We start from the raw sequence: 21,808 nt of genomic DNA, 5'->3' as shown, positions 1-21,808 counted from the left end.
CCAAGCACAGCTGGGGGGAGGAGGGGATCTTTTAGTGAAATAGAACAATATATTCCCAGCACACCAAACATTAACAAGGTCCATCGAGACTATTTCATGGAAAGCTGACCCTGTCTGTCATTTCACTGTGGTGCAAGGCCGGGGCCTGTCACCTCCATGCATTATCCCACGTGACTCTAACCGTCCACAGCATTGCTAGCACTGTATGCAAGATGAACGTGACACGGTCATACAAATGTGAAGGGACACAGTCCACACTCAAATCCACCTGGCTTGTCTCCAGAGCTCATATCAACGGTGACCTACACGGCCTCTCCTTCCCCACATCACCTCAGCTTCCTGCCACGCCTTTTTCTCTAAAAGTAACTTTCAGTCTAGCGGGTACAGCAGTGTTTCTCAACCTGTGGGTCACGACCCCCTCAAGGACTGCATCCCAGGGGCTATCTAAGACCATCTGAAAACACAAATATTTACATTATAACTCACGGCGGTAGCAAAATTACAGTCGTGAAGCAGCAATGAAATAATTTTATAGTTGGGGGGGGGGTCACAATAACATGATTCTAGAAGTGTATTAAAGGGGTGTAGCATTAGGAAGGTTGAGTACTGCTATTACAGAGGAAGAGAGGGATCCTCTGCATCTCTCCCCTGCAGGTCACTGTCTTCCTGTCTGCTGCTCCCAGCACAGTCCCTAATTCTAGCTAGCTAGGCTGTTTGTGTTTGAGACAGGGTCTCACTACAAGCCCCAGCAGGCCTGGAACTCACAGAGATCCACCTGCCCTTGCCAGTGGAGAACTGGGATTAAAGGCATGTACAACCACACCAGCTTAGATGTTTTTGTTTTGTGTGCTTGTTTGTATTTAATTATTTTATGTTATGCGTATGAATGTTTTGCCTGCATGCATGTATGTGTGCCGTATGCATACATGTGTGCCGTATGTATACCCATTGGATCCCTTGGAACTGGAGTTATGGATGGTTATGAGACACCATATGGGTGCTGGGAATCAGACCAGGGTCCTTCACAAGAATAAGAAGTACTCTTAATCTCTGAGCCATCTTCCCAGCCCTTGGACTCAAATTCTTTTATTCATTTATTTGTTTATTATTTTTTGCGACAGGGTTTCTCTGTATAAGAGCCCTGGCTGACTTGAAACTTGCTTTGAAGACCAGGCTGGACTCAAACTCCAGAGATCCACCCACCTCTGACTCTCAAGTGCTGGGATTAAAGGCTTGCAGCCCACACCTCACTTGGACTAGAATGACTGATCCTCCTGGCTCTGCCTCCTGAGCGCTGAGTTTATAGCTGTGTGTGCTACGGGTGCCCAGCCTCACAACTGGCTCTTAACCAGCTAGTTCTTGGTGAAGTTGAGAGCCCAGCCAATTTGGCAAGCTCGCCGGTGCTCCCGATGCAACTCTGGGGTGTTCACAGAACACACAGTAGGAACAGCTCAATGCCACATTAGTGTCAACACGTTTGGGTTATAAATCTGGGCACATATTCAATCCAAATTCCTGCGAGTTCTGTACACAGTCCTTTCTCCCGGCTGTGGTACTGAGGACTCTTTCCGGGGTCTGGGACTATCAGGGAGTTCTACCACCACAGAGCAGTTCTCTCAGGGCTTTTGGAATTTGCATTTTGAGATGGGGCTCATTAAGCTGCCTAGGCTGGCTGGGAACTCACCCTGTAGCCCAGGCAGGCCTTGAATTGGGGAATCCTCCTGCCTCAGGTTCCCTAGTAGCTTGATGACAGGCCTTTTGCCATAAGAGCTAGCAAGCAGATACACAGGGCAGTGGCTATAAGGGCTTTAACTTTGGGCTTCAGTTTTAGAGGAAGACAGTTGACTGTAGTGGTGGCCCTCCCTAAGGCTTGCCATATTAAAACAAAACAAAACAAACAACAACAACAACAACAAAACAGCCCACCTTGAACCTTGGCTGACCATCTAATTTGCTGACCAAACTCTGACACTGTGGACCCCTCCTAATATGGTTACCCTTTAACACACTTCATACTGTGGTGGCCATCAACCATAAAATTATTTTCCTTGCTACTTTATGACTGTAATCTTGCTGCTGTTATGAATCATAATATAAATAAATATCTGATATGCAGGATATCTGATATACGACCACAGGTTAAGAGCTGCTTCTTTGGACAGAGAAAGGGGAAGCTGAGCATGAGGGACCAGCTGTAATCCTAGTGATGCTGAGGCAGGGGGATCAAGACCAGCCTGGGCTGCACAGTGAGGCCCTGTATCCAGAATGGGCAGAGAAGTGGGTGCCGATAGCACCCACTCCTTCTTGACAACTGACTTTTTTTCAAGTCATGAAAAGAAGAGTGTGCAATATACCATGGCACATGTGTAGAGGTCAGAGGTCAGCTTCATGAGGATTCTTCCTTCCGCTTGTATATGGGGGGAGGGATGGGGGGAGGGGCATCTATACACCCAAACATGAGCAGGCCTTGAATTGGACACCAACTCAAAGTCCTGTAAGTCACTTTGGATCTGACACCATTCAACCTGTCACACAGGTTGAGGACTTTGGTCCCAGGCACCCCACATCCAATGCCAGTCTTTAAGGATCATTTTTGATTTGATCTTCTAACCAAATAAAACTCAGCAGTGGTAAGTCAGTGTTCTATTGCCTGTGAAGAGACACAGTGGTGACTACAGCAACTCTTAACAATGGAAAACGTTTCTTTGGGGCTGGTTTACAATTCAGAGGCCTATTATCTATCGTCATGGTGGGAAGTACGGGCCGCAGGCAGGCAGACTTGGTGAAGGAGATGTAGCTGAGAGCTCTACATCCAGATTGGCAGGCAGCAGGAAGAGAGACACACACTGGGCCTGTCTTGAGCTTCTGAAACTCAAAGCTCCTCCCCCTGCCCCAGTGACATCCTTCCTCAAAAAGGCCACACCTCCTTCAACAAGGCCACACCTCCTAATAGAGGGCCACTCCCTGTGAGCCTATAGAGGTCATTTTCTTTCAAACCACCACCTCGGCGGTGCCTCTCTCTTTGTGTTTGGCTAATCTGCTGGTGTTGTGAGGAAGGAAACAGGCTTGCTGGTTTACCGTAAAGCTAGGTAACAGAGGGAGGGGCGCACAGGACTCAGTGCATAGTCAGGACCGGCCTAAGCGAGGACCAGCCTCCAGGTGCTTGAACACCCAGCCATCTCGCGGCTCTCTGAACCCAGGTTCTTTGTGAAATGATCACTACGTAGGCATGACTGGGTTGGCCACTGGTAACAAATTTGCAGCCTCTCTCCTTTCCCCTGCGCTTTCCGGGTGCCTGGCCCCAGAAACAAAAATCTCACATTTATCATACATTTACTAGCTTGACATTACCCGAGTGTGGTTCGGGTACGCTAGGCAGGATGGTGTGGAAGTGCATTTGTTGAGCATACGAGGTGCTAGGTACCATTTAAGCATTGCTTAGAAAAAAGTCAGGCTAGCACATGTATTCGATCAGCTGCGCTGATTTTCAACATGGAGCAGAGCCTACCGCAGGTGGGCTTGACCCAGCAAGGCCCCGAGGCAGGAAAACCGACTCCTATTTTGTCACCCCAAGCACTGTGTGGCTGTGTTTCTTGTTGCATTTTGAGGACGGGGTGTTTGGGGCCAGAAGGGCTTCAGGAAGCTGTATGAGCAGAAACTGTCTGCACCTAAGATGGCCATCAGAGCAGCAGTCAGATGACATTTGAGCATCGTAGTCTGCCAGCTAAATGGCGTACCCTCCAGCACCGTGCCTGTTGACAATCGCCATAGGAACTATAAAAGGAAAAAAAAAGAGGCTGCCTTAAAGTTACTAGAAAAGAGATGAATAAGTATCTCCATCACCCATTCTTCATTTTCACCTCATTTTTAAAATCTTTTCTTTTAATTTACCTTTATTTTATGTGCTTGGTGCCCACATGTCTGTGTGAGAGTGCCCGATCTTAGAGTTACAGACAGTTGTGAGCTGCCATGTGGGTGCTGGGATTTGAACCCCCGTCCTCTGGAAGAAGAGCCAGTGCCCTCAACTGCTGAGCCATCTCTCCAACAGCACTCTTTCCCCCTCATTTTGATACTGTATCTATAACCTCCCTCCTAAGCCCAAAAGTTAAAGGTGGGTTTACAAATTTTTCCCCATTTCTTCTGTTCTTGAATACAAAGAAGTCTGTTTCACTATTTGTTTGATGCTATCATCGCTTTCACAATTCAGAAAGGAAAAGCGGGCCAGTCTAGAGGCAAGAATCTGGTAACAAATCGGGCTGAGGGAATTCAAGGCCAGCCTGGGTCACATAGGGAAGTACAGGTAAAGGCCAGTCTGAGAAACAAAGAAGACTGTGTAAAATCAACCAACCAACCAACTAATCAACCATCTGATAGCAACTAGAAATCTCCAACCCTGTCAGGAGAAACAACCCAGACTCGGGCCTGCGTGTGCTGGCCTCCTCTTGGGATACCAGCCCTTAGTAATGAGTTTTAAAATCAACTTTTTATTGCCTTCTCACCAGCTGCAAAGTGTTTTTGTACCAGCGAATTTTTGCAATAATGCAGTATGGTACATTTTTCAAATTTGAATAAAGATACTTGAACTTGTAAAAAAAAAAAAAAAAAAAGAAGTAGAGAGAGCTGGGCAGTGGTGGCACATGCCTATAATCCCAGCACTCCGGGAGGCAGAGGCAGGTGGATTTCTGAGTTCGAGGCCAGCCTGGTCTACAGAGTGAGTTCCAGGACAGCCAGGACTACACAGAGAAACCCTGTCTTCAAGGTCATCTTCAGCTATATGATGACTTACAAGATAGCCTGAAAAACACAAAAAATTACATATGTATACAATATATATGTATATATGCATATATACTGTGTACGTTTCTCTTATATGTGAAATCTATAAAACAAAAAAGAATAGGGGACTATGGGAAAATAAATATGATTGAAGGACATTGTTTACATATATAAAAGCATCTTAATAAGACCTGGCATACTATAATGACCTATGCCTGTAGTCCCAGTCCTCAGGAGCTATGACAGAGAGACCTGTCAAAAATAAAGAAGAATGCTGGGCGATGGTGGTGCACGCCTGTAATCCCAGCACTCTGGGAGGCAGAGGCAGGCAGATTTCTGAGTTCGAGGCCAGCCTGGTCTACAGAGTGAGATCCAGGAGAGCCAGGGCTATACAGAGAAACCCTGTCTCGAAAAAAACCAAATCCAAAAAACAAAAAAGAAAGAAAGAAAGAAAAAAAGAAGAATATAAAATATAAATAAAAATATAAAATACTATAATGAAATTCATTATTATAAACAATGAAATGAACATTTTTATGATTCCTTTTGTTGCTTTTTGTTTCCTGAGACAGAGTCTTACTATGTGGTCCAACCTGGTCTACACCCTTTCATCGTCCCTGTCTGTCTCCATGAGTGAAGAATTAGAGTTTCTCACAATGCTATCCCGGCCTTTGCAGAATGGCTTCCCACCCCAGGACTCTCCTCCTTGCCCTGTGTAAAAACTCAGTCTGCTCACCAGACACTTAACTCACTTAGGCCTCACATCACCTGTACCCAACTTCTGGTGACAGGACAGAGTGTGGTTACTGGCCTGCCTCAGGCCACAGGGGCCTGCTTCCCTTGAGCTGCCGTGTCAGTGGCAGATAGTCAGGCCAGCTGCCACAGCTGTGGCGCCCAGTGTTTGCACCTCTGTGTAATCCTTTCCCTGAGAAAGTACACATCCTGTGGCTAGCTCCCCTCCGGTAAATAAAGTGACCAGGTTACATGTCATAAGACTTGAGCGTCGCTTGCTAATGGTATCCTGTTCTAATTGGCTTGACAAAATAGGAGCCACGTTATGGCGTGGAATTGAGTGGCCTCCAGGAAGTGGAGCTGGCCATCAGGTCACAGCCAAGAAGAGGAGGCAACTTGAGAAGAACCGAGTTCGGCCAATGACCCTGTTCGTTTGGAAGCAAGCCTCGTGTCCAGGCAGCAAGCTGCAGCAAGCCGTGCCTGCCCAAACTCTCGCCCTCAGAACCTGTGAGGTGTTAACTTCATTGTCACCACTATGCTCAAGATCGCACTGCACCCAGAGGCCAGTAAGTAATGTACCTGCCAAGGCAAGGGCAGGTCGCTGTTGTCACAGAATAGAGAACCCAGGTCGGAAAGCAAAAGCGAGTGTCCATCACTGTCCCTGCTTGGTGGTCACATGTCTTGCACTTCTATCCTGAGGCTTCCTTGAATGGCATAGAGAACAAACTGTAGACATATAGGCTCTGGAAAATGAGTTCCCTTAACCACAACACACACACACACACACACACACACACACACACACACACACGTTTAAAAGTAAAATCAAACATATAACTTTTGATTTTGACCTATCCATACCAATTACAGTGACCACCAATAACCGAAAACTGACTATAAGCAATGTTTTATGGTCCAGTGGAGTGAATTTTAAAATGAAGTCACCATAATGAATTCAAAAGTAATTAAATACACTATAAAATTTTAAAATAATCTCTATTAGCCTGCTGCGGTGGAGCACAACCTTTTTTTAATTCCAGTGCTTCTGGAAGCACAGACAGGCAGATTTCTGTGAGATCAGGACAGCCTGGTCTACATAGCCAGTTCTAGGACAGCCAAGGCTATACAGTAAGAACCTATCTTAAAACCAAAAAATTTATGTTAGTCACATGTAGTAGTGCACACATGACATCCCAGTGCTGGGGAAACTGAGACAGGAAGGATAAGAGTTTAAGGTTAACCCGGGCTACAGAGTAAGACCATATCTCTAAGTAAATAAATGAAAGCAGGTATTTTAAAAATGAATCAACAGGGCTGGAGAGACACTCAGTGGTTAAAAATACTGGCTGCTCTTCCAAAGGACTCAGGTTCAATTTCCGGCACTCACAACTGTCTTTATCATCAGTTTGAAAGAATCTGGCACCCTAAAACAGACATCATGCAGGCAAAACATCAATGCAAATAAAATAAGCAATAAATCTTTTAAAAAAAAGGGGGGGGGAGCTGGAGAGATGGCTCAGCGGTTAAGATCACTGACTGCTCTTCCAGAGGTCCTGAGTTCAAATCCCGGCAACCACATGGAGGCTCACAACCATCCTTAATGAGATATGATGCCCTCTTCTGGTGCGTCTGAAGACAGCTACAGTGTACTTACATATAATAAATAAATCTTAAAAAAAAAAAAAAAAAACAAAAAAAAAAAAAAACAAGCCAGGTAGTAGTGGTACACTTTAATCCCAGCACTTGAAGGGCAGAGGCAAGTGGGTCTTTATGAGGCCAGATTGGTCTACAGAGCGAGTTCCAGGACAGCCAAGGCTACACAAGAGACCCTGTTTCAAGCAAACAAACAAAAATCAATGCTGTTAAGTTTTACATACAAAAAGGCACAAACTGTAACTACATATAAATATATACATTTATTTATATATTTCTTTTTTAAGAAAAGATGTATTATTTATTTTTATTTATATGAGTACACAGTTACTGTCTTCAGACATACCAGAAGAGGGCATCGGACTTCATTACAGATGGTTGTGAGCCACCAAGTGATTGCTGGGAATTGAACTCAGAACCTCTGGAAGAGCAGTCAGTGCTCTTTACTGCTGAGCCATCTGTCCAGCCCTATTTATATATTTCTTGAGACAAGGTTCTAGAGTATGAAGAGGACTGGCCCTAACTCACTGTGTAACTCAGGCATTAAAAAATAACTGGGCATCGATTCACATGTCTATAATTCTGGCATTGGGGAGTAGGAGGCAGGATTGCCATGAATTCAAAGCCAGGCAGGGTGACATAGCAGCCAGCCCCTATCTCATCCCAGTCACCGTGCCAACCATTGGCTTCCCTCGCATACAGGTATTACAGAGCACCTAGCGTGTGGCTGCCTCCTGTCACGCCGTATCATTTGTGTAATGCTTACCATGGTCTCAAGTGTGGAGAAAATCTAATTTGCTCAGAACTTCAGAGAAGGCTATCATAAGCAAATGGGAGGTCATGAAGTGTACTAGGACAGTAAATAAAAGGGTGTGGGTCCCTCAAAACAACACACACACACACACACACACACACACACACTTCTCATTTGCACGTGGCTGAAAAGATCAGAAGGCTAGTGTTCCCAGCCAAAGCTGTCTTTCTTGAAGTCTAGGAAGTGGCTTAGGCATGGAGACCCAGGTATGGGGACCAAAATCCAAACCAGAGGTGGTGCCAAGCCCAGGGAGGGGCCAAACTAGGACAAGAAAGGAGATAGGGTTAGAAAAGGGTCTAGCATGGGCTGGAATACAGCTCAGTTGCTAACTGTTTACTTATCATGCAGGAGTCTTGGGTTCAACCCAATACACATGAAGTCTAAGGTCATTCTCTGATCCTTTAGACCCAGTCTCAAAAGAGGAAGGTGGGGGGAGGGTAGGGGGTCTAGCGTGTGAAGTCTCTCCTGATCTCAAGCCCATCCCTGCAGACACTTCATTCCATGCTCAACTGAAAAGAAGCAGATGTCTTTGCTCGGCTGGAAATGCCTTTAGAAGCAATTTTCAAGTATAACTTATAAAAGGTTCGTTTTACATCTTCACTTAAGAAGAAATGAGATCAGCTGGCTAGTGGAGGCGCAGGCCTTCAATCCCAGCACTCAGGAGACAGAGGCAGGGGGATCTCTATGAATTCAGAGTAAGTTTCAGAACAGCCACAGCCACACAGAGAAACAGGAGTGGGAGGAGTAGGGGAGTAGAGATAAGGTGTAAACTCAGTGATCCTAATTTACACTCAGAATTACTCCCCGGAAAAGTCCTTTCAAGTATTCAAAAGATATGAAGCTTACATAAACCGGGTATGGTAGCTTACATAGTCCCAGGACTTGGGAAACTGAGACAGGAGGATAGTGAGTTCAAAACCAGCCAGGGACTACAAAGGGTCTGAAGGCAGGTGTGCTTTTAAAAGAGGAAGAGGAGGAGGAGGAAGAGGGGGAGGGGGAGGAGGAGGAGGAGGAGGAGGAGGAGGAGGAGGAGGAGGAGGAGGAGGAGGAGAGGTAGTGGTGTTGAAAATGGTCTAGTCAGAAAGACAGCCAGAGCCTATCCATCGCTATGACTCCTGCTACTGAAATTTCATTCTAGACTTTCTGGGACATTTTGCAGTCTCAAGATAAGAAAGGTGATGACAAGATAAGATATGCTCTGTAGCAGGAAGCAGAATAGATTGCTGGGGAAAGACGGATACGGGAGTCCTTCCAGGTGTTAGTGGCGGTGCACACCTAGAGCGGAAACACAGGCATTAAATCAGTGGTTTTAAGAAAACTTGCGTTTCCTTTTAAAAAGCATCTTGTTACACTCATTTGCTTTGCTAGGGAGCGCATGTGCGAAGGTCAGAGGACAACTTTCATTTCTACTCTGTGGATCCTGAGAACCAAACTCAGGCATAGCTGGGCCCTCACCTTCTCAAGAGCTTAAGCAATGGTTCCAGGAAACTGACAGACAGACAGCATGCTGCCTCTTGAAGACAATACTCCTTCCGCTCCTCAGGTTAAATATCGCTGTAGATCAAGCCAGCCTGTCCTCCTGGTCTCACACCTTAGAATAAACGGTGACCTTTCCCAAGCCAGGCCTTAGAGCACTCCTCACGGCTCTCCCACTGAGAGGAGCCCGGAACCCTGCCCCTTTCTTTCCTGTCTTCCTCCTTCTCTTCCCCAATTCCCTTTGTTGATAAGCATGAATGTTCTTGAGCAAAGCCTGGACTTTTGTTTTTTCTTGTTGGCCTTCCGGAGCAGAGTTAGACCAGTCTGGCCACTTGCCCCTCCCTCCCTGAGTCTCTCCTCTCTCCCCCTCTCATCTCCATCTCTCCGCTCACTCTGCAGAATCAACAGCGCACCTCTGTTATGAATAAAGAAGAAAAGGCCAGAAGACCAGGCCAGGAGAGAGAACGAACCCAGGGTGGTATGTGCTGCAATCCCAGAATTCCAGAGGCTGAGGCAAGAGGATTTGGGCAACTTTGAGGTCAGCGGGGTCTATGAAGCAAGACCTTGTTTCAAAAAAGTGGAGGCTGGGGCAGGACAGATTGCTACCTCATCCAACAACGGAAACGAACTCCAATGGAGCAAGCAGGGAATTCAGTTATTCCCTGCAGCCGACAAGGGTGTGCCCAGGGTTTAAGGGACGCCTATCAGGACGCATTTCTCTATCTCCAAGCACAAGTCTGACCCTCTCAGCTGCACTTCTCCAACAGGGTTTTCTGAATCCTAGATTAAATAGTCAGGGCAGACCTAGAGCTGATGGCCTGTCTGGCTCAAGCTTCTCCCAGAAACCTTAAAGAAACGAAATCCAAGCCGGGCGGTGGTGGTGCACGCCTGTAATCCCAGCACTCTGGGAGGCAGAGGCAGGCGGATTTCTGAGTTCGAGGCTAGCCTGGTCTACAGAGTGAGTTCCAGGACAGCCAGGTCCACACAGAGAAACCCTGTCTTGAAAAATACCAAACACACACACACAAAGAAAGAAAGAAAGAAAGAAAGAAAGAAAGAAAGAAAGAAAGAAAGAAAGAAAGAAAGAAAGAAACGAAATCCAAGACAGGTGGTAGTGGTGGATGCCTTTAATCCGCATGGCAGTAAGATCTCTGTGAGTGAGTTCGAGGCCAGGCTGTTCTACAGAGTGAGACTAGGATAGCCTGAGTTACATAGAGAATCCCCATCTTGAACCCCCATCTTACCCCCCACCCAATAAGAAAGGGGCGGGGGCAGGCATGCTATCCTCTTGGCTGAGTCATGCTTCCTCAACAGCTTCTAAACACCGAGGATGAGACCCTGGAAGAACAAGACAAAAGCTGGGCGTGGCGGAGGTGGACGTTTATAAAGCCAGCGCACAGGAAGCAAGCAGAAGGACCGGACGGGCTACAGTGAGGGAACCAAGCCATATGTCCTTGTCTCAGAACAACAGAGAGCAAGGCTAGGACAGAAAGCCAGAGTCCCAGGGCTGGGATGTGGGGGCAGAGGATCAGGAAGTCACGGTTATTCTCTGCTACCTGTGAAGCCTTGAGCCCTCGGGTGGGCGGCTAGAGAGACAGCTCATGGGTTAAAAGCACTTCCTGCTCTTTCAAAGCACCTGAGTTTGTTCTCAGCACCCATGTCAGGAGCTCAGAACTCCCAATCGCAAGGGAACCTGACCCTCTCCTCTGACCCCCAAAGGCTCCTGCGTACGCATACACATAAAATACAAAGCTCCAGGCAAGTAGACAAATGAGACAGGAAGGAGACCACGGCAGCACCGATAGCTCCAGCCCAGAGAAAGCTGAGGCAGGATGGTCAGAGCTTCAAGACTGGGGGCTGGAGAGATGGCTCAGCGGGCAAGAGCACCGACTGCTCTTCCAGAGGTCCCAAGTTCAATTCCCAGCAATCACATGGTGGCTCACAACCATCTGTAATAGGATCTGATGCCCTCTTCTGGTGTTCTGGTGTGTCTGTGTACTCACATACATAAAATAAATAAATCAATCTTAAAAAAAAAAAAAAAAGAACTTCAAGACTGGTTAAATTACAAAAGCCTGGTTTCCAAGAAGTTAGCTAACTACAATTAAGAAAAATAAAACCAAGATCTGGAGAGATGGCTCAGTGGTTAAGAACACTTGCTCTTTTAGAAAGGATCTGGGTTACCAGCACTCGCAGGGGGGTTCACCATCCTGACGGCAAAATATCCAGACATACCTGCAAGAAAAACATTCATACTCATATAATGAAATAAAGAGGGCTGCTGGTGGTGGTGGTGGCGCACACCTGTAATCCCAGCACTCAGGAGGCAGAGGCAGGTGGATTTCTGAATTGAGGCCAGCCTGGTCTACAGAGTGAGTTCCAGGACAGTCAGAGCTACAGAGAGAAACCCTGTCTCAAAACACACACACACACACACACACACACACACACACACACAAGAAAAGAAAGAAAGAAAATAGGTCTAAAAAAAAGGAAGAAAAAAAAATCCAGTAGGGTATTTAATCCCAGCCCTCAGTAGACAGAAAGGCAAGAGCATCTCTGCGAGTTCAAGGTCAGCCTGGGTTACACAGCAAGAGGCAGGCGGGGCTGCACAGTGAGACCCTGTCTCTAAGAAAAACCAAAAAAGAATAGAAAGAAAGCACAGGGCTAGAGAGATAGCTCCGTGGTTAAAAATACCGGCTGCTCTTGCAGAGGGCTCGGACTTGATTCTCAACACCCACATAGTTTACGACTGTGTGTAACTCTGGTTCCAGGGGGGTCCTGGGACCCTCACCTCCATGGGCACCAGGGAACACATGTTGTGTGCACAGATACATGCAGATAAAGCATTCATATACATAAATAATCTAAAATTATTATAAAAATAAATCCTTATATATCAACTGGCAAATGGTCACTACCCTAACACCTCCCAAGACAGTGACTCCTTTTGTTGTTGTTGTTTGTTTTGTTTTGTTTTGTTTCTCTCAAGACAGGGTTTCTCTGTGTAGCCTTGGCTGTCCTGGAACTCACTCTGTAGACCAGGCTGGCCTCGAACTCAGAAATCCGCCTGCCTCTGCCTCCCAGAGTGCTGGGATTTCAGACATGCGCCACCACCGCCGGGCCTACAGTGACTCCTTAATGTGAGCCCAAGACCTTAACACTTAAGCCATACCCGTGGATGGTCAGGACTATCGATGCTCACTGTTGAATGTCCTTGTGAGTTGATCTCTCAGGAAGAAAAATCCCTAAGCTAGTTTCCAAAGCCCTGGGAAGCACTGGGGAGGCAGCACTCAGCCCTGCACCCCGCTTGAACACCTCAAGCAGGCCTACCTCCATCTTATTTTCTTTCCATTTTTTAAAAAATTTTTTGAGAATTTCATACAAGAATTCTGTAGTTTCCTCCCTAATTGGGGGTTCCAGTGCTGTTACTGGGTTTTTTGTTTTCTCTTTTTGTACTGGGACGCAGAGCTACATACCAGTCCCAGGTTTTCATATCTAATGCACCAAGAAACTAGAAACATTTAACATCTTATCTGGGACAAATATGGAGAATTCTTACACCACAAATTCAAAAAAGCAAAGAAAACACATATAATTTTGGGTTTCCCATACGTTCTTGGATCAAGAACATCTAAGGTTGCTATTTTAAGACCAAATTAAAGTGTTGGGGTGTGTATGTGTGTTTATGACAGGAAACTACCCTAACAATAACACTTTATTTCCTGCAAACTACAAATAAATTCCATGCATTCCCATGCTTACAGAGCCCAGGGCCACTGACTCAGAAACAGAGGCCTCCTGGGTCATTGAGAAGAAAGTTTCTGTTAGGGCTCTAGGGTCTTTCTGGATGTTTTGAACCACTCAACAAAGAATTTGGCAAACTGAGATACCTGAAACCTTAGTCACCAAGGACGGCTCAAACGACCTCAGCCTGCGGTGTGTTTTTACTGAGACATCCCTGAGTCACCAGGCTCTCTAAAAACTCAGGAATGACCTTGTTTCACTAACCTTCATACCTTTTCCTAACCAAGCTTGCTGTCTGTGGATGTGTGATGCTAATCCCCTGCCTTTTCCCGGCACAAGCAGCAGAGATTCAAGGCAGTCCAGTCGCTGATCTGCACCCACACAAGAGTTTGGTAATTACTAACTAAACAAAGAGGGAACCGGCAAGGCCTGAAGCCACATTCCCAATAGGGTTCCTTGGAACTTTCCTCCTTAGAGGTGCTTGCTGACCCTGGGTGGAGGCTAAACCCCCTGCCATGCACAGTGTTGTACCTCCCTCAGGAATCCACCAGGCCCATATCTTACTCAGCTGTCCCCAAACTTACCAGACATTCCCTTTCTCTAGTATCGTCATTAACATTCCTCATGTACCTCAGGCCTTCCTTGCCTGTCTGGTCAGTTCTACTGAATTCACAGCCCCAGGTATTGTGGGTAATTATCCTTTGATTACTTCAGAAGTAGTCAAAAGTCAGGATGTCCATTTGTTTTGATGGAGGGGACTGGGCCTCGGGCATGTTAGCGTTCCTCTACCACTGAGCTACAGCCCCAGTTCTGTTCCTCATCCAGCTTCTGACCTGGTAGAATTTAGATCCTTTGGCGGGAGCGCAATCCAAAATCCATTGGTGTGTCACTACCAGTTTTCCAGGGGAGACGGGGTGAGGTAGCCTTGCTTTCTACCCACCTTTTCCCCCAGCATTACAGGATATGCCAATTCCATGGCCTGGCACCTGACCAACATGACTAAGAGCTTACGCTCAGGAGTTGCAGTCTGGATTCAGAGTCCTGTCTCCTCTGCTTAACAGAGGCAACTTGGGCAAATTGTTTTACCTCTCTGAGCTTCAAGGTTTCCATCTGTGAAACAGAAGAAACGGTACCTGCCTTTTGAAAGGCTTTTCTAGAGCAGATTAAAGAGGCTATGTAAAAGCCCGAGGTATGCTGTATGCTCAGGGCACACCCTAAGCGCCAAGGACTGTTTTTCCCGTGCCCTCGGCCCCATCCTTAGTTACTATAACTTTAACAGCTGGGACAGAAGACAGAGGAAATGGAAAACTTGGGTGGAAGGGGAAGAGGGCGCCTGCGGATGTATTTTACAATGTGAAGTGAAGTCAGAGCCACAGAAGCAAAGATCAAAGCCTCTGAGTGTGCAAAGCAAGAGGTGTGTATACCCAGTCTGAGGAACCAGGTCCTATCCCCACACACAGTCACCGAAGGCCATCTCAACCAAAGGATGAGAGCTGACTGAAGGCAGGCCCCAAATGCACTTCCCTAACCACAGAGACAAACGGAGTTAAACATTGTTTTAAAAGGTGTGTGCTGAGCAAGTATTTGTCGAGTAAATAAAACTTTGGATGAAGGAGAGTTAAGTATGCCCATGAAAAATTGAGATTAGAGAAGCACTGGGGACTGCTATTTCTGTTCACCCTGAGAGAGAGGGGAGGTTTAGGGTTCAGGATGTACTGTCTGCTGCTGATAACCATCTTTGCAGAATGAAAGCAACCAAACACAATATGTAAATGACTAGAGTGGCTATGGCCTGGCAAAACTGTGTGTGTGTGCGTGTATGTGTGTTTCTGTGTGTGTATATATGTGTGTGTGTGTGTATGTGTGTGTATATATATATATATATATATATGTGTGTGTGTGTGTGTATATATATAAATATATATATACAGAATTTAAGAACCTGCCAGGCAGTGGTGGCCCTGCCTTTAACCCCAGCACTTGGGAGTCCCAGACAAGGCAGATCTCCTGGTTTATACAGAGAGAGTTAGAGGACAATCAGGGCTACATAGAAACCATGTCTTTAAATTAAAAAAATCAGTTGGGCCTGGGAGATTACAAAATCCTAAAACCTAGGAGGTTGGAGCAGGAGGATTGCTCTAAATTCCAGACTACCTTGGGCTGCACTATGAGACCCTGTCTCAAACAGAAAAAAAAAAAAAAGTAAAATTGCTCACAACCTTTAGAAGAATAGGTGGTAACCAGATTTGACCCCCGAGGCCAATTCTACTTAGGAAATGACTGGAGATACGAAATGACAGGCGATACATCCATAAGGAAATGTCAGTTGAGTGTCTGCTGCGTGCTGGGAACTGCTAAGTACTACTGATTGCCACAGCCCGGAAGAGAACCCTGCAGTCTCTGCCCTTAGGAAGCTAGAGTTCTAAACAGGAGAACTGATCACAAACAAGATAGCCGGTGACTGGCTCCTTGGGAGGAGAAAAGGAACAGGCAAATTACAGGCTCAGGGAGGCCAGGTCCGAGGCCTGCTCTCTCCTCTGTGACCCCCAGACCACAGCTAACTCACTAGATACACTGTGGGGTACTGACTCTGTTCACAGTTAGTAACAGCAGAAGCCAGGCACAAACCTAGAGTCTGTCTCCAAGGCTGAGACTTGGTAAGAGTCAGGAGTCCCAGGTCCGAATCTTCACTCTGCTCAACTCATAACCTCAGGGTTTTTTGTTGTTGTTGTTGTTGTTGTTGTTTGGATTTGGTTTTTTTCAAGACAGGGTTTTTCTGTATAGCCCTGGCTGTCCTGGAACTCACTCTGTAGACCAGGCTGGCCTCGAACTTAGAAATCCGACTGCCTCTGCTTCCCAGAGTGCTGGAATTACAGGCGTGCACCATCATTGCCCCGGCATAACCTCAGTTTCAAAGACAGGAAGGACAGATGACAATCAGGACTGTGGAGAAGGCCAATAAAGAGTTATGGCGCTCACCCAAGTGTCTGGCACAGTTTAATGAATAGCAAGATGGTGTCTTCCTCTCCCTTTTCTTCCTTTTCTCCTTCCTCTTCCTCTCCTTCTTCTGCCTCTTCTTTTTCTTTTATTTTTAAGGCAGCCTCTCACTGTGTAGTCCTGACTGGCTGACCTAGAACACACTCTGTAGACCAGACTGGCCTCAGACTCACAGAGATCTGCCCACCTCTGCTTCCCAATTAAAGGCATGAGGTAGCACTCCAGGATCTTCTTTCTCCTCCGGTTCTTCCTTTTCTTCTGACAGGGTCTCACTATGCTGCTCAAGCCACCTTCAAACTCATAGGAATCCTCCTGCCTCAGTCTCCCAAGTGCTGAGATTACAGACTGGTGCTGTGACACTCAGCTTGGGTGGGTGATTGGAAACAATCCCGCTCACCTGCCTGACTCAAAGCATGTCACATTAACAAAAGTTAACAGGTTGGGACTGTTTCCCGTTCTGCCTTCCCAATCGGCACCTACCATGTTCACTTCAATTACTATTACAGCTAATCTGAATTATGTAATGTAAGCTTTGTAAACATCGTGGAGGCTGCCGAAGAGGTTCTGATGTTGCATCGACTCACACCCCAAACAAAGCATCCATCATTGATCACTGCCACGCGCTAACTACGGCTCTGCCCTTACCTTCATCCTTAACCATGGGATAAGATTGTCACTGAGAAGCAGAGCAAAGTATCTTAGATCCCAATGGTGCTATATTCTTGATTACAGCTGTGTCTGTGACACAGTATGGGTGTGGCTGGAGAGATAGCTCAGTGGCTAAGAGCATTTGTTCTTACAGAGGACCTGACTTCAATTCCCAGCACCCATATCAGGCAACTCCAACCACCTATAAATCCAGCTCCAGAGATACCAACTTCTGACTAAATGCACATAGCATACATTCACATGTATACACACACACAATAAAAAAATAAAAATAAACCGGGTGGTGGTGGCGCACGCCTATAATCCCAGCACTCTGGGAGGCAGAGGCAGGTGGATTTCTGAGTTTGAGGCCAGCCTGGTCTACAGAGTGAGTTCCAGGACAGCCAGGGCTATACAGAGAAATCTTGTCTCACCAAAAAAAAAAAAAAAAAAAAAAAAAAAAAAAAAAACCCAAAAAAACAATCCAAAAAATCAAAAAACAAAACAATAAAAAAATAAAAATAAATTTTAAGGGGGAGGAGGTATGGGATGTGGAACAGTCGGAGGGTGGACGGTGGGGGGAGGTTTAAATTTGGAGTGTGAACTAAGGGGTGGGGAGTACAGTGGCGGAGCATTTGCCTAGCATGTAGCTTCTACCCATTTCCCTACAAACAAAACAAATAAGTGCTGATATTCCATTGTATACTAATAATCAGAATTGTAAGTCCCTAGATACACAGAAAAAAAATCAAGGAAGGGAAGATTTCCAGAGGCCTGCAGAGAACACAGTATTAATTACAGCAAAAGCAACACATGAACTATATCGAACTCTAAGGGGAAAAAGCAAATCATATGTATCTGAAAGGGGTTTTTGGTTTTGTCTTTAGTGATAGGGATGCACATTCTTTCACTTACACCCAACCCTGGGTCTGAGGAGGACTTTTAAATGAATGCTGTTCTACTGCATGATTATTTATGAGAAGGAAGTACAGGAGAAGAGATATGTTTGTTAGATTAGACATACAATATGCATTTGACAAACAACATGAAGGGAACTTCTAAGGAAAAAACCACGCAAAATATGAATTTTGTTCTGTCTTGTTTTTTTCAAGTCCAGGCTTCTTTGTCTAATCATGGCTGTCCTAGAACTAGCTCTGTAGGCCAGGCTGGCCTTGAACTCATAGAGATTGGCCCTTCTTTGGGAGTCTCTCCCAAATGCTGGGATCAAAGGTGTGTGCCACCACAACCTGGCTAAAATATAAAATATTAATAGCAGGTGGAAGTGTTTCTCCTGGAGGACGAGTGAGCATCTACATATATGTTAATCTAATATGCCAGCAAAAGCTAAGTTCAGACACATACCGCCATAGGAATCTCCAGGAAATCAGAATTTTCTATCTCTTTAAATGGTTACCAGCCAGATTCCAGCAGAGAAACAGATGGCTTGCTCCAGTCTGGGTAACACGGAGAGGAGCTAACACAGTGAGCTAGGGGTGGGGCTCACGGCTGTACTCCTAGCAGTCTGGATGAGGCAGGAGGATTGTTGCAAGTTCAAGGTCAACCTAGTCTATATAGTAAATTTTAGGCTAGCCAGGGCTACACAGTGAGACTCTATCTCAAGAAAATTAGAAAGAGAAGGAGGGGAGGGAGGGGCTGGGGAAATGGCTCTATTGGTAAACTTGCAAGCAGGAGGTACTCAGAGAAGTCCCTAGAACCTATGTTAAAACAAGCAAAACAAAACAACAATAACAACAACAAACCTTCCAGCCTGGTACTTAGTGACTGTAACCTCAGTGCTGCACAGGGCAGAAAGGATGGACCTCTGGGGCTCAGTGGCTAGCCTATCAAGCTTTCAAAGCTAGTGACTTGCAGGAACTTGAGGAATGAAACTCAGGTAGTCCACTGGCCTTCATGTACATATACATACATATGTATACTCCATACATGAACACATATACATACACACTCACACACAAACACACACAAACACACACACACAGATAGAGTCAGGCAGGGCAGGGGCAGAGGCCTAGATGTAGTTTCATTAGTAGAGTAGTTTACAGAGCAGACACAGTGTTTTGGCTCTGATCCTCAGTACTGCATAAAACAGACATGGAATCCTAACACTGGGAAAGAAGAGGCAGGAAAATGGTAAGTTCAAGAGTCTCCTCAATTATATGGCCCATTTGAGGTCAGTCTGGAATACATGAGACCCTGTCTCAAATAAAGAATGAACAAAATAGGGATGGAAGGAAAGATCATTACTAGCGAAAACTGAGAAAACTGATTAAATGTGTTAGCTTTACAGGTCAAATAGTGCTTGAAATCATCAATTTAAGACAGCTCTCACTATATAGCCCTGGCTATCCTGGAACTCGCTCTGCAGACCAGGCTGGCCTTAAACTTACTTCCTGATTCTGCTTCCTAAGTGCAGAGATTGATAGAGGATAACCACCAAACTTGGCTTAAAGTTCTTAAACTAAGTGTAGTGACCCACCTGGAATCCCAGTGTTTGGGAGGCTGAGGCAGGACACCCATGAATCTGAAGCCAGGCCTGGTGACGCAGTGAGACCCAACTCCCTTTTCCAACTTTGAAAACCTAAACTAGCTGGGCAGTGGTGGCACACACCTTTAATCCCAGCACTTGGGAAGCAGAGGCAGGCAGATTTCTGAGTTTGAGGCCAGTCTGGTCTACAGAGTGAGTTCCAGGACAGCCAGGGCTATACAGAGAAACCCTGTCTCGAAAAACCAAACAAAAAGAAAGAGAGAGAGAGAGAGAGAGAGAGAAATTAAGAAAGAAAGAAAGAAAGAGAGAGAGAGAGAGAGAGAGAGAGAGAGAGAGAGAAAGAAAGAAAGAAAGAAAGAAAGAAAGAAAGAAAGAAAGAAAGAAAGAAAGAAAGAAAGAAAAAGAAAAAAAACAAAATACTATAGCCGGACATTACTGATACATGTCTTTAATCCCAGCACTCTCTCCTCAGCAGAGGCAGGTGGACATCTGAATTCAAGGCCAACCTGGTCTATAGAGATAGTTCCAGCACAACCAAGGCTACACACAGTGAAAACCTCTCTCAAAAAACCAAATAAATAAATAGATTTAAACTACAAATCCTTCCTATCAGCTTTATTGATGAATAGTTTTCCAGACAGATCAGCTGTTAGATTTTACTACATAAAAGATAAACGTAAAAAATCATGAGACAAGAATATAACACATTCTTAGTAATATAATCTGCAAGAGTCTTCGGTTCATTCGAGGTGAGGGGCAGGACGACGACTGTGTGCCCCAGGCCTGGGAGAAACACTGGCTCATTCAGCATCTGGCTGACCAAGTGCTATAAACCCAGCACCATCTTAGTATGCAGGCTTGCAGAGCTGATGAAATAACTTAAGCTCTGGCTTTAAAATTCCTAAGTCGGGGAAATGGAAAACACAGGAGTAATGAGCTCATTAGCATAACTCTTCTGACGGAGTTGGGCACGCGGGAGGGAGGAGGGGCAAAGGAAAGAAAAGCCACTTTGCTGAACTCTGAAGGATAATAATGGGTGGTCAAGAGAAGTGGGTGGGCCGGTAAAGGTGGAACCTTCCCTTAATCCCACACTCAAGAGGCAGAGGCAGGGGGATGTCTATGAGTTCAAGACCAGCCTCGCCTACAAATAGATTTCCAGGTCAGCCAGCCAGGGCCACACAATGAGACCCCCAAGTAAAGAGCAAGAGGAGAGCTATAGCCTAACAGTCTGGTGAGCGCCCATGGGGAAGAGGAGACAAAGGGAAGGGTGACCGAGGTCAGGATACAGAGGAACAAAGCAAGAAACCAACTTTATTACATTTTATTTATTTCACATGTGTAGTGTGGATGTGTGTGTATTCAGATGTGTGCGTACACCCATGTTATAGGACACATGTGGAGGTCAGAGGACAACTGAAGGAATGAATTTTCTCCTCTAAGAAAGTGAGTCCCAAGGGCCAAGCTCTGGAGGTCATGCTAGGCCACCCGGTCTTTATCTTATTGCACCATCTTCTTTGAAGTTGTTGTAGTTTCATTTCTGTTGCTGTGATAAAATACCCAGTCCAAAAAAAGTCAGGAATTGAAGCAGCCAGTCACATCACATTCAAAACAAAGACCAAGGAAAGTGTGCACACCCTTGCTTGTCCGGGCTCTGCTGGCTTCCCTCATTTACATACCATTCAGGGAAGAGCCCTAGGACTGGCTCAGCCCTCCCTCGGGTGGCTCTTCCTTCCTCAACTAACAATCAAGGCAACCCCGGCTGGACAGATGGCTCAGCAGGTAAGAGCATTCCTCAGAGCTCCTACCGAGGGTCTGGGCCCTCAGCACCTGCACAGAGGCTTATAACCACCTGCAATTCCAGTTCCAATGACCTCTTCTGACCTTCAAGGGCATGGTACACAGGGAAGCAAAACATTCACAGAGAAAAAAACAAGTCTCATATATATTTGAGACTTGTTTTTTCATACAAGTACACATATACATACATATATGTGCCTCCTTTTTAAGATGTGGTTTTAAACTCGAGGGTTTAGGCCGGGCCGTGGTGTCGCACCGCCTGTAATCCCAGCACTCTGGGAGACAGAGGCAGGCAGATTTCTGAGTTTGAGGCCAGCCTGGTCTACAGAGTGAGTTCTAGGACAGCCAGGGCTATACAGAGAAACCCTGTCTTGAAAAAAATAACAAATCCAAAAAAAAATCCAAAAACAAACAAACAAACAAAAGAAAACCAACAACAAAACAAAGTAAATAAATAAACAAACGCACTCGAGGGCTTGACTTAGGGTTTTGTACCAACACTCCACTGGCCAGCTCCACTTTGACCCCTGTCTTGTAGACTGAGTCCGAAGTGACAATTCTTGAAAACATAAACCTAGGAAGGAAGATGAGGTATGTGTGACATAGGCTTTTAATCCCAGCATTTTGGGAACAGAGGCAGATAGATGATTGTGAGTTCAAAG

The 21,808-nt window shown here is 45.8% G+C and overlaps 1 long non-coding RNA gene across 1 annotated transcript; it reads right to left on the bottom strand.

Moving 5' to 3' along the window:
- Window positions 1-20,654: 20,654 nt before the first annotated feature.
- LOC127697251 (uncharacterized) lies at window positions 20,655-21,608 on the bottom strand. The gene is made up of 2 exons (XR_007980429.1): window positions 21,026-21,608; window positions 20,655-20,892 (listed from the first exon to the last, which is right to left on the bottom strand). It is a non-coding gene; the product is annotated as an uncharacterized LOC127697251 (long non-coding RNA).
- Between the last annotated feature and the right edge of the window lie 200 nt (window positions 21,609-21,808).

Source organism: Apodemus sylvaticus, chromosome 12 (genome assembly GCF_947179515.1).
Source record: "Apodemus sylvaticus chromosome 12, mApoSyl1.1, whole genome shotgun sequence".
Lineage (NCBI taxonomy): Eukaryota > Metazoa > Chordata > Mammalia > Rodentia > Muridae > Apodemus > Apodemus sylvaticus.
This window is presented reverse-complemented; position numbering and strand designations above follow the sequence as displayed.